Source organism: Pristis pectinata, chromosome 4 (genome assembly GCF_009764475.1).
Source record: "Pristis pectinata isolate sPriPec2 chromosome 4, sPriPec2.1.pri, whole genome shotgun sequence".
NCBI lineage: Eukaryota > Metazoa > Chordata > Chondrichthyes > Rhinopristiformes > Pristidae > Pristis > Pristis pectinata.
In genome coordinates, this window is record NC_067408.1 from 102,795,731 (window position 1) to 102,810,341 (window position 14,611).

Genomic DNA, 14,611 nt, shown 5'->3' on the forward strand with positions numbered 1-14,611 from the left:
GGCAAATGCAGGTAATGTTATGGCCTTCTTACTAGATTAGGTAGGGAGTCAAAAGCTCTGCTATGGATAGAATAGACTGCTGTTGTTGTGAATAATCTGCTCCAGCCTGAGGCCGTGGTTGGGGAGAGGTTGATATAGTTTAAGAGGCACTTCCTTTCACTTTCTCATACTTTGAACTGTATTGAATGTCTATTTAGCTATTCTGGAAGCTTACCTTTGTTCTCTCTTTGATAGTCAACTTTGGTGTCTTCAGCCAATTCCAAATTATATCCACAGCTATGTGTACACAAATTGAAGCAGCTTAATAATGAGCTCTGCAGGACATCATTTATTGTGTCCACTTAGATTAAGAAACCTCCTTTATGGGGTCAACTGGGGCTCATTTGGTAGCACTCTCACCTTTTGAGTCAGAAGGTTGTGGTCTCCTTGAGTACTGAGGGAGTACAGCAGTGTTAGAGTGTTACCTTTCAGGTGAAACATTAAACTGAGGTCCCATCTGCTCTCTCAAGTAGAGGAGAAATATCCCCAGGATCATTTTGAAGAGTAAGTAAGTTATCCATGGTGTCATGACCAATATTTACCTCAAAATCAGTATTTCTAAAAGTAATGGCTTTTAATCACATTGTTGTCCTGTACAAATGGGGTGCTATGATTCTTATCTCACAACAGTAACTACACTTCAAAAGTCACAGACTGTAAGATACTTTGGGACAAAGGATGTGTACAGAACGATATAAATGCAAACCTTTTTAAATTAATGTTAACCCTTTGCTTTTTGCACTTTGACCATATCTCTACCCACATGGACCCAATGCCTTTAATTCCATGCGTCTATATCATTGCCCTAAGTCTCTTTGAATGCTTTTTGAAAATCAATATAAACCACATTCAATGCAATTTTTAAAATCTATTCTCTTTGTTACTTCTCCAAGACCTTTATAAGGTTAGCCAAGTATGAGCTGTTTTTTTAGAAATCTGCACTGACTTGCCCTATTAAACAATTTTTACTCCAAATACCAAGTAATTTAATTGCATATCCCAGACTCTAGAGGGCTGAGATTCCTGAGGAGGTTATTTTTGCCTGCCCTTGAATCCATCACTGCTGCCAACACAAAACTCAGGATCTTGTTCATTTTTGTATAATGTGAATGCCCTTGTAATTCCTGCTACTGCCTCAGGTGGAAATGATGGGTTTTGTTGTGAAGCTACAATCCAGTGTAAGTGGACCATATGAGGATGATTAAAACAAAAATGAGACATGTTCAGGATTTCAATTTCATAGATAAAGGCAAAGATAGACATATTTATATAACACCTTTCACAGGCTCAAACATCCCAAAGGACTTTATACCCAATGAAGTTCTTTTTTTGAAGTGCATTCACTGCTGGAATGTGGAAATTACAGCAGCAAGTATGTGCACAGCAAAGTTCCACAAACAGCAACATAATAACGACTAGATAATCTATTTGGTGATGGTGTTTGACAACATGGGAAGAATACTGAAATAATGCTGCTGGTTCTATCTACATGAAGACAAGACCTCCACTTTAATGATTCAGTGAATTACAATGTCTTTGATGGGTACAGTCCTCTCTTATTACTGGAACAAAAAATTAGGTTAGATTTTATGTTATATTCTCTAGAATGAGAGTTGAACCCTGAACTGTTTGACTCAGAGTTGAGCATGCAGCACTGAGCCATGGAAGCCACAAGGTGCCAGGGCTGTAGTAATGTATGTTGGCTATGACGTTTCACCCATTGTTTTCTTAGAAACCCAACTGTTGTTAGTGCTGCTCCCCTTCCTCTCAGTGTCCTTCGGTCCAATTGAACACCAGCTATGATAAATGGATGAAGTCGATACAGTAATTAAGGCAATAAAAATATGAGAAAGAAATTGGTAAATTGGAGATTCTTCTAACTAACTAAACAGCATGTAGATCCAGTGAGTCAATTTACAACTGGTCAGTGCTTCATTAAATGTTGCTTCAGTGTCTCAGAGTTTGCATGTGTTGGAGATCTTGCATGCATCATGGTGTCAGCTGTGGCTTAGTTGTAGTGCACTCCTGCCTGTGTCACAACATCATTCGCACAGGTTTCATTTGTGGTTAGAGCACCTAATGTAGGCTCACTCTTCAGTGTAACATCAGAACTGCCATCCTTCAAATGTTTATCAAGCTCCAGTGGACACAAAGGAGTTTTTGATACCAATTTGAAGATGAGCAAGGCCCTAGTCTCTCTGGGCCCTGGCCAATATTTGTTAAATTCTAGTTGAGATCATAGAACTTCATAGATTTCAAGTCTAGAAACTGCACATAAAAATAATGTAATCCTTTAGGTAATTGCCTTGTTCCTTCCAGGCTTTAATACAACTGAAGGTGAGCAGGAGAATATCTCCAGTCTTAGCTGAAGACCTAATATTGTCACTAATTGTGCATTATACATTTTCACCCTTACTGACATAAATTAAAGCTTTTGGGTACAACCTAGGACCTTCGTTGATGAGTCACAAAAAAATACTAGGAGTCATGATCTCCATTCTGACATCAATGTCTTGCACATAGCATGATAAGCGTGGGGTGGAGGTGGGACACACACATGCGTGCGCGCGCACACACACACACCAAAAATCACTGTGTCCTCTCTCTCCCATGCTTTTCCTCAGCTCTATGGCAGCCAATTATGCATCTGTTCTGTGGCTGCCATTGGGGAATGTTCCTTTAAGGTCTTACACTCTTGCTAGCAATCACTTCAGCAAAGATCTGGCCAGTTGGAGTGCATCGCATGCAGGACCCGTTTTACCATAGTGCTGTGCTGAACATAGTTCTGGCTGACCTTTTGGGTATGAGCGGTCTATGTTTAACGCACCAAGAAAGGGTGAAATCTAATTTCTCAGTGAGGACAAAATATGTGGATTGTGTGCTGCCCCTTTAAATGTCACAATTACAAAAGAGTAAAGATTAGTAAAATATGTTTGATCTATAAGTAAATAAGAACTCTAGTTTTTCAGATGTGAAGTTGAAAATCTCGGTACTGATGACTTTATGTACTGCATTATAGGTGTACCATTTGACAGTGTTTTACACTGATAAAAGGATGCTAGAGAGAATGAATACCTTGACAAAGAATGTGAGGACAAATTTCCTGACTTGGGCTAATACACCCAGAAATTGTTCAATTTTGCTTTCATCTGATTAAACTGAATTTCAACTGTACAGGGGTTTGCTCTCAAGAGTTGTTGTGAATGAATTTCTAGCTCACTCTTCGTTAACTTCTCTCATCTCCTTTTTGCAGCTTTTCCACATTCTTCGTACTTAACCTCAGTTTTCTTTAATTATCTGCCCCATAAGTGCAAATCCTTGTTTTACTTTCAGATTTGGTCTAATCTCCCTATTCATCCATGGAACGCCAGCGCAGGTTTAGCACAAGATGCCTTGGTGCTTTTCCAATTAAACTTTTTCATGATTCTCCACCCCTAACAAACTACTTTCACATGGGAATAGCTCGTTTTGGCTTTCAGGCACAGATTAAATAGGACCAACACCTTCCTTCTTCTTCAGACTTTCATACATCGCTGTATGATAACAGGAGTTAAGGGCATTTTTCCATTTATAATCCATGACCGTTATGCCTTCTAAGGGTTTGGTCATTGAAACATATCCTCAAGTCTTTGAACCTATTAATAATCTCCTCCACTTTGCAAGAATGGTTGTGGAAGTGCCTTTGAATGACAATAGGCCCAATGGCAATCATATTGCAATGCTTCAAATTAAAACCAGGTTTTAGTGCTTCTCTTCCATGTGGTGGCCAGCTGTTTTGTTCTGAACACTGCACATGAGGAGTAAAGGGGCATCTTTTAGTCAATGGAATGGAGGTCATTCAGAGCATCAAATGCATCAAACCTCAGTCCACTTAGAGGTCGGTTGAGCGATCTAAGTTGGTGGATAGCAGTTTGATGATTGCCAGAGATCTGGAAACAGCACCTTGCAATTTCAGTAAAACCATGTTTACCAGCTAGAAAAGAACATTGTTGTTTCATAGATCCTTCAAGGTTGGCAAAACTCCATGGACCAGGGTTGAACTGAGTTGAATGAACATCTGTTTTGGCTACATACCACTTAAAAAAAACTACAAACACACTGACATGAGTTTGAAACTGGAAAGCATTTTTGCAAGCTTATTATATATTCTCCAAAAGAACAAGAATGCTGTTTGTTAATGATTGCCAGGAAAACTTGAGGGTTTTGTTTTTGTCAATGATAAAAGATTTTTATTTTTTAAAAAAAGTTCTTCATTATGAGAATTCTTTCAAAGATATCTTCACCTTACTGGATCTCCTGGTTGCTATGTGAATGGGGCAGATAAAAAGTCTTGGGTGGTCGATAGGTTTTGATTCTGGGTTTAAACCCTGGTTGGATTAAGAATGGCTGAAGCGGGTGTCTGGTCACATCTATGATTCAGACCCAGTTGATACACTTGTGGCTTCTCCGTTTGGCTCAAGGATTCAGGTGATTCTCCCGCTCTCACTGAATCACTCCAATGCATCACTTCTAGGCCACGTCATGGATTACCCTGAACATATACATCATCCTGACACTGAACGAATGATGAGAAAGCCAGGCAGTAAAGACAAATGTCGAAGAATATATTCAGTGATTGTGGTGGAAAGAATGCCTAGAAATTAGAGTTCCCCTATTTTAGACTGCCGAACGTGAGCTGTGTTTAATTTGATATCCAATCATGGGACTCCCAAAAAATTGTAAAATGTATCTTTATAACCACAAAACCTTTAAGAATTAGGAACAGGGATAGGCCATTCAGCCCCTTGAGCCTGCTCTGCTGTCCCCTAGGATCATGGTTGAAATGACCTTCCTTGACCACTTTCTTGGCCTTTCCCCATATCCCTTGATTCCTTCACTGATTAAAAGTCTATCTCAGCCTTAAATATACCCAAGGACTCCGCCCCGCAGCTCTGTGGGAAGGAGTTACAACTGTCAAGGTAGTTTCTGTCTTGACCACAATGTTAACACACGACCTGCACAATTCCTGGTGGCATCTGGCTGCCGACTTGGCAGCTTCTGTGCCTCTAGGGAGTTTGGGAAGGTTTGTCTCAGCCCTGGAGATGTCCCACTGCACAATTATTTAAAATGCAGCAGGGGAGGTGAGGAAAAGTCGAAAGAGGAGTGCCTTCAGTGAATGTGGCCACATCGCACCTAGCCCCCTGACCCACCACCATAATTGTCCTCACAATTAGAGTCCAGGCATGTTCATTTTTCCAGCAGAGACGGGAAAATATCTCTATGGCTTATGACATTGAAAGTCTGCAATAGGCACAGTGCAACTCAGTAAAGATCTAACAAATTCAGGGGTTAGTGCAGAATGTGACTCTGAGGTAAAAGACTGGCCTAGTCCTGCTTCTATTCCTTGAAAACTCAGCCCGGCTTGTGCAGACAGATCCCAGGTGGGGCCCTTTAATTCACATCACTTTCGTGACATTCTACTGTGTTTGTCCTGTGTTTCAGGAAAAAAATTAGAAAAATTTAGAAAAAAATTTAGAATTTATTAGTAGTAGATTGCACATTTTTGCTCCAAATTCTGCTGGTGAGACAGAGATGGATGTTCCACATATCAATGACACTATCGCACATGCAAACGGTGCCTGGAAAAATGTTAGATGTGTTAAGCTGAATTGAGTCCAAACATGGAAGATCTAAGTTCCTGGTCTTTTTCATGTTAAAACAAGTGCAAAATAGCTTTTATGTATGACTTGTGCATTATAAGCAGGTGCCATATGCCATGATTTCTCGGCATAGAATATTTCTCAGTAAGTACAGAAAGAAAACAAGCTAATGATAATTTAGAAAGAGCATTGAACTTTGTTCCTTTTGAACCAAAGCATGAATGTAGCTTGGTGAAAAACTGAAATCAAAAGAACTGATCAAAGCCGTTATTCAAAGTACACAACTTAATATAGAAGCAGCAAGGCAAGGCCTGTTACACCTGGTATTCTACAGTAAGCTGCAGGGCTAAGGATCTTAGCCATGACAAGCTCACGAGAAGCTTTAGTAAAGGGATTTGAAACTGCCAGTCTTTCAAACAATCCTTTGTGTGGGAGAAATAGGATGGGAGCATCTCTGTGATTTTTTTCTGGGGAATTAATGATTAAGGAACGGTAGTGTAGCACGGTAGCGGCACGGTAGCGTAGCGGTTAGCGCGACGCTATTACAGCACCAGTGATCGGGGTTCGATTCCTGTCGCTGTCTGTAAGGAGTTTGTATGTTCTCCTGTGTCTGCGTGGGTTTCCTCCGGGTGCTCCGGTTTCCTCCCACATTCTTAAGACTTACAGGTAGGTTAATATGGGTATAAAAAAAAGGGCGGCGTGAACTCGTTGGGCCGGAAGGGCCTGTTACCACACTGTAAAAATAAAAAAAAGGCATTGGAAAATGGCAAACAGTTTATGCCTAATCACGCAGATTCCCTTAGATTGCAACTGCACATTATTAACATACATTGCAGCTTTGTTAACTTCTTTCATAAAGCATCTTATTGGAAGTGAAACATTAAAGCATTAAATAATAGACAACAGAGTTTCAAATATTTTATGATTCAGTATTAATATTCACACAGTTTAGGTTCAAGAGCACAAGTATTTTAATTCCTGTGAAAGCAAAATTCTGCAGATGCTGGAAATCTGAATGAAAACAGTGAATGCTGGAAACACTCAGCAGATCAGGCAGTACCTGTGGATGGAGCAATAAAACTAAAATATCAGGTTGGTAAACTTCTGTTCTGACGAGACATCATCAACCAGAAACATTAATTCTATTTTGTTTTCTCCACAGATGGTATTTCCAGCTTTTGCTGTTTAATAAATTCCTGCATTCTTCCTATTCTAGATTTAGAAGTTTCCATATGTTAAATTATTCCCACAAGGGTGAATCCCATCCTCCTTAACCCTGATACTTAGGTGAGCTTTCAGTAACGTGTAGGACAATGCACAAAAATACTTGTGGCTAACCACAAGAGAACTGGAAGTATTGAGCGCCTCCACAAGATCCTCCTTCCAACAACCAAAGAGCATTGCAGCAAACATCTCAGCTGAAAGGTGCCTTCCCCTGCATACCACCTGCACTGCACTACAGGATTGGAATAGATGGCAGAGTAACATCAAGTTCTGCAGTGGAATAGATGGAACATAAATCACTAAGAGTTTGATAAAGGGCAGCCAATCTAGTTTGTCAGTGTTCAGGTAGTAAGGATGAAAATTAGCTCTATGCTGTCTGTGTTAACAAGATTACTTCTGAAAGTTGTTACATAGGCTAATGCAGCAGTCAGTTCATGCACAGCATCACACTGTAAAGGGCTGAATGATCTCTTTAGGTGGTTTTGATTAAAGGATTTGTTTTAGCCAGCAGCATATCTGTCATATTCCACTTCAGATAGGTTTGGCTACATTGACTCATCATTGACTCTTCCACAAAACTGCAATAAATTTCCCATGCAGGGAATCAATCTGCAATTGCTTACACAGCAGTGAGGCTGCTACCTCTGAGTCACTATTACACAGAATTAACCAGGACTGTTTAACACTGACGTTGTCATTTTGTTAACTTAGCCAAACTGGACTGACTTCCATCACACTGATGCTTGCAGAATCTTGCTGTGTGCCAACTGGCTGCTGTGTTTGTTTATATAACAATAGTTGCTACACTTAAAAGAGTACTTGTTGTCCATGAAACACTTTGGGACATTTTGATGATGCGAAAGCATTACATGGCATTTACAACAGTGCTCAGTGGTTACATATGGTGATGGGGCAGAGGTTAATTTAATGCATGTGTAATTCAGAGATCTTTACTAACAATTCAGAGGTTCAAATCAATATGGCAGCTGGAGAAGTTAAGTTTTTAATAGACAAACCACTGGATTATTGTGCAAGTCCGTTGGGTTGACAAATGTCTTCTGAGGACGATATCTGCCACCACGTTCTGAGGAAGGGTTCTTGAGCCAAAACCGGGAGATTACTCAGACAGCAGCCTCCCAAACGTTGAGCTTGCTTTCCCAGTTGCACACTACACTGACTTGGAATTATATTGCTGTTCCTTCATAATTGCTAGGTCTAAATCCCGAAATGCTCTAGTCAACAGCACGGTGGGGATACTTTACCTAAAGGACTTCAGCAATTCAAAATGTTGGCGTGGCAAATTCTCGTCAAGAGCACTTAAGGTTGGGCAATAATTACTGACTTTGCCAGTATTGCACAGATCCTTAATAATGAATGCATATAACAAAATAATGTCAAAAACAAAGCACTGGATTGTCAATGTATCAACATCATTGGTGCTGAAGCATTAACCTGTTGGTATTAGGCAGGCAACCCTGGGGTTAAATAATTAATTAATAGCACAATCAGGTGACTTGCTCTGACAGAGAGCCAGCATGGACATGATAGGCTGAATGGCCTCCCTCTCGGCTGTAACCCTTGTTACTATCAGAATATGGAATCGGCTTTTTCTCTGTTAAAAATTTGATTGAACAATTCTCAAATAATTTGATTACAGAATCAGATGCAAAGTGCCTTAAAAGTTAATAACTTCCAGAATTTCCACATAATCATATTTTTCAAAGGACCGGTGGTTTCCAAAGCTTTCCGCTGCAGCCTTGCATCATGTCTGGTTCTGTTGTGGCTTTGATAGACTTTGATTGTAATGATTAGGCAATAGGTCTGTTATCATTCCATCATGCAGGATGGGTGGAAGGCAAAATATTTTGAATGGTTCACTAATCTGAGTTCATCTCTGTGCCTCCAGGAGAATAAAATGGATGAAACAGGCGGCGGGGGTGGAAGGAATGAAAATGTGTGTTCAACTTGGCATTGCTTATATTCCATTCTCACCTCAATCCATTTTTGGCAAATTGACACAAAATTAGTTTATTGTTTTTGTCAAATGCACAAGTACATGTGTGCACAGGCGCAATGAAAAACTTACTTGCAGCAGCATGACATAGCATCATATAAGCAGCATTCACAAGAAAAATATAAATTAAACATAAATAAAACACTATTTTTACAAGAAAGTACACAATTAGAACAAAAAAAAAGTTCATTTTTGTGCAAAGTGATTAAAGTGGTCATAGTGTTGCTAAGCTCTAGGTTGTGCTGATTGGTTCAAGAACTGAATGGTTGAAGGGAAGTAGCTGTTCTTGAAACTGGTGGTGATGGGCTTCAGGCTTCTGTACCTGTCATAATATATTGTTTATAATTCAAGTTTCAAGGCAAAATACTGCAGATGTTGGACTATGAAATGAAACAGAAATTCTGGAAGTGCTCATCAGTTCAGGCAGTATCTGCGGAGGGATAAATAATGTTAATGAGTCACATCTCCTCTGAGGTGACATGATTATGATATATATGCTTAAGTATTACCTTATTTTTGGATAAAGTAATGAGCAGCCAGATCCGAATCAGTGTAAACTGCTGCAGGAGTTAGGCTTGGCACAGTGTTCCTCCTTCCTCATGCAGCAAGGCCCCAATCCCAAAGGCATAATCAATGGAGGGTAGCAACTGGTCATGGTTAAATGGGAAGAGCGAGCAATTTTCAGCAGGAGCACTTCAAACACGTTAGTACTTGTCAGTAGTAACTTTTATTTATTTTTAGTATTTTAATTTAAAAAAAGATTCAGGAGAAAATAAAGTTGAATGTAAATTTGGAGAAAGGATATGAAAATAATTCTTTTACTACTAGCAGAGCAGTAAAAGAATAAACAAATGCATGTATATTTGTATATCATGAGCATACACATGCACACGTACAACTATATGCCTACACACACACACACGTACCATGGCCATGTATACATATAAATATGTACCCCTATGCCTACATGTATACATACAACTCTGTGTATGCATATACCTATATATCTGTACATATACACATACTGTACATATTCACTTACTTACACACACATTTATGCATTTGTACACAAATGCAAACATACACAAGCATATACATGTAGAATTATCTGCCATATGTCCCCAGATGAACATGTATACAAATCCAGATATATAAAGCTCTACGTAAACATACACACAAGCTCACACACATACACATGAGAGAAGAAACAAAATAGCTTGTAAAGCGTTTAAGTGAAAAAGTAGGCCTGAAGTGATAATAGGGGGCAGATTGGGATAAAGATATTTATGAAACGGACAACATGTGAGAAACATAGGCCATGGGGAATAAGCAAGACAAAAATAGAAGCAAGGAAAACTGGCAAAACCACAAAAGTAAAAAGCCATGAGAGAAGAAAAAAACAACCTATTTACTGTCAAAATACCACTTCTGTCATGTAACCATTGCCTGTTTCCAATTAAAAAAAATACAGGCTGTTCTTTTATTTCTTGTGCATGTGTGTGTGTGTGTGAATGAATGTGTATGTGTGTGTTACACGTGTGTCTTTCATACTGTGCATATGTGAATGTGTGATTACTTTTGTGATTGTATGTGAATCTGTGTGTATGATTATGTGTGCGTGAGTGTTTATCTATGTGTATGAACATGTGTGTGCTTAAATCAGTGAGTGCCCATGCGTGTGTGCATTTGTCATGTGTTATGTGTGCTATGTGTTAAGTGTATTGCATGCTCTGTGTGGGTGTGTTACATGTTTTGTGTGTTATGTACTTTGCATGCTCTATGCTGTGTGTATGTGGTGTTATGTGCATCACATGCTGTGTTTGTGCATGTTACTTATTTTGTCTGTTAGGTATTATGTGTATTGCATGCTGTGTGTGTTCTCTCCTCTCCCCATCTCTGTTTCTGTGGTTTTTTAATACACTGTTCGCCCGCAGCTTCTTTGAGTTCCGGTGCATGATTAACACCTGAAATATCTCCTCTTTCCAAATTTATTTTTGGATTTCTGGCAGCTGCATCGTTTTTGTTTATTATTTATCGGGAAGTAGGTACTGTGAGTCTACCAAAAAAACAGAAAACCTGAAGGCCCAACAGTTTATTTTTGTTTGGAGATGGATGCTTTGGGCTGGGGAGAGCAATCACGAAACATTGTTGGACAGTCAAAGAAGACAAGTTTAAAAACATCTTAAACTCACTAATGGCACTGGAACAGAAGAACACAATCATCCCCTCAAATCTATCCTACCATTTAATGAAATCATGGCAGATTTTGACTTCACTCCACATACCCACCTCTGCTTCAAATCCCTTAATACAGTTACATAGGACATAGAATAGTACAACACAGGAACAGGCCCTTCAGCCCACAATCACCGTGCTAGCCATGATGCTGATTTAAACCCCACATTTGCCTGCACATGGTATATTTATGTCCATTCTCTTCCTGTTCATGTGTCTGTCTAAATGCCTCTTAAACATTGCTATTTAATCTACTTCCACCACCTCCCCTGACAGCACATTCCAGGCACCCACCACCTTCTGTGTAAAAAAACTTGCGTCTTAAACCTCCTTTAAATTTCCCCCCCTCTAGTATTTGATAAAAAAACAATGCGCTTCAAATCTTAAATTAACAGTTGATTTAGGGCCCTGATTAGAGGGCACCTGGAATATTGTATTAGTCTCCCTAGCCAGGAAATGATATCCTTGCGATATAGGGAATATATTCGTTGGATTGATTTCTAGAAGTGGGGTTATTTGTCCAATGGTAAGTTGGTTTATTATCATCACATGTACTGAGGTACAGTGAAAATCTATGTTTTGCATGCCATCTTATACAGATCATTTCATCACATCAGTACATTGAGGTAGAACAAGGGAAAAGCAGTAACGGAATGTAGAATAAAGTTTTACAGTTACAGTGAAAGTGCAGTGCAGGCAGATAATAAGGTGTAAGGCCATGATGAGGTAGATTGTGATGTCAAGAGTCCATCTTGTCATACAAGAGGTCTGTTCAATAGTCTTATAACAGCGGGATAGAAGCTGTCCTTGAACCTGGTGGTATGTGCTTTCAGGCTTTTGTAAATTCTGCCTGATGGGAGAGGGGAGAAGAGAGAATGTCTGAGGTGGGAGGGGTCTTTGATTATGTTGGCTGCTTTACCGAGGCAGGGAGAAGTGTAGACAGAGTCCATGGAGGGGGGTGGAGGTGGAGGGGGGCTGGCTTTCATGATGTACTAAACTGTGTCCACAACTATTTGCAGTTTCTTATGGTCTCAGGCAGAGCAGTTGCCATACCAAGCCATGGTGCATCCAGATAGGATGCTTTCTATGGTGCATTTATAAAAACCGGTGAAGGTCAACGATGATATGCTGAATTTCTTTGGCCTCCTGAGGAAGTCGAGGCACTGGTGTGCTTTTGTGGCCATGACATCTATGTGGTTGGACCAGGACAGGCTATTAGTGATGTTTACTTCTAGGAACTTGAAGCTCTCAACCATCTCCACCTGTTTCCTCCATCTGTTGATGTACACTGCCCCCTTTCCTGAAATCAATGACCAGCTCTTTTGTTTTGCTACATTGAGGGAAAGGTTGTTGTCACTAGGCTCTCTATTTCTTTCCTGTACTCCAGGTCATTGTTATTTGAGATACAGCCCACTACTGTGGTGTCATCTGCAAACTTGTGGATGGAGTTAGAGCAGAATCTACTTACAGCTTAAGGATAAGTGGATTGGGTGATAATTTCTTGAGTTAAGAAGAATGACAGGTGATCTCAAAGAAATAGACAAAATTCCTATTGAGTCTGACAGGTAGGATGTGGCTGGGGTATCTAAAACCAGCCTCAAAGGAAAGAGGTTGTCCATTCAGGATGAAAATAAGAAGACATTTCTGCATCCATAGGGTAGTGAATCTCAGACACTTTCCACATAAACAGGTTGTGGATGCTCAGTCACTGAGCATATTCAATACCTAGATTCATAGGTTTTTGGATATTTTGGGAGGCAAGAGATATGGACTACAAGTCCTCCCCAGCTTGTGAACACCTGATTTATGTACAGCTCGGAGGCACAATAGACTGCAGATGCTGGAATTTGGAGCAACAAACAATGTGCTGGAGGAACTCGGTGGGTCAAGTAGCATCTGTGGGAGGAAAGGAATTGACAGCCCATACACCTGAACAAGTGTTTGAGAGACCCAGGAGCATGGAATTTGCCGGCTTCCTCAGAGCTGCAGGCAACTTCTGCCACCTGGGAACCTGGTTTGCGGCCTCATTTCTGACTTGGGAACTGTTTGGGTTTGGAACAGTTCACAGGAACAGATACCTGTAATAACCTGGGGAGCACCTGCACGGGAAAGTGGTAAGGAGATACAAGATTGGTCATGATCTTGTTGAATGGTACAACAAACACAAAGGGCTTACTTCTGCTGGCAGGCACGGTAATGTAGCGGTTAGCGTAACGCTATTACAGCTCCAGCGACCCTGGTTCAATTCCGGCCGCTGTCTGTAAGGAGTTTGTACGTTTTCCCCGTGTCTGCATGGGTTTCCTCCCACATTCCAAAGACATACGGGTTAGCAAGTTGTGGGCATGCTATGTTGGTGCTGGAAGCGTGGCGACACTCGTGGGCTGCCCCAAGCACACTCTACGCAAAAGGTGTATTTCACTGTGTGTTTCCATGTACATGTGACTAATAAAGATGTCTTATCTTATCTTATGATCCATTATCAGTTGCTGCCGGGCAACAGTTGGGGAAGGTCAATCCAAGCTTGTACTATCCTCAGGCTGTCTCAGTTGTCCCAAACTCCACTTCCGAAATGCTTGGTACCGATTTTCTGACCCTCCTTCGGAGTCTTGGAACCCCCAATGGGTGGATACCGCTCACCTCCATCAATCCCGCTGGAACGGCTCTATTGTTATTCAACAGCCCAGGACAAAGCGCAGAAAAAAAAAATGAATTTATCCTTTCTAGAATAAAAGCCAAAGATTTGTAGGACTTATTCCTGTTATTTCGGCAGTTTGTTCTGGGACACTGCTCATTTGAGCTGAGCAAAAGTGGACTGAACTAGCTTGAGGTTAAAAGGCACGGTAGTGTCAGGCACGGTAGTGTAGCGGTTAGTGTAACGCTATTACACCGCCAGCGTCCCGGGTTCAATTCCGGCCACTGTCTGTAAGTAGTTTGTACGTTCTCCCTGTGTCTGCGTGGGTTTCCTCCGGGTGCTCCAGTTTCCTCCCACATTCCAAAGACGTACGGGTTAGGAAGTTGTGGGCATGCTATGTTGACACCGGAAGCGTGGCGACACTTGCAGGCTGCCCCCAGAACACTCTACGCAAAAGATGCATTTCACTGTGTGTTTTGATGTACATGTGACTAATAAAGAAATCTTATCTATGAGTATTGAAGGTGAAGAACAATTTTGAGAATTGAAAATAAGGTTGTAAAAATATAAATTGTATGATTTAATGTTTGAATGTTCTGGTATCACCCTATTGATTGAATTAGTTCCAATTATTTGCACTAACATTATGACCTTCATTGACGTTATCGAGTTGCTTTTGGAAACGGTTCACTCCAGTTTACGCGTTGTTGTTCTTCCAGTATTACCTGGGACAATTAACGACATTACAGTCGGTCTGCACTGTTCCAGCCTTTGGCCTGCTGGTGTCGTGTAGCAAGGGAAAGGGCATCAGTTCACACGTGGAAATTA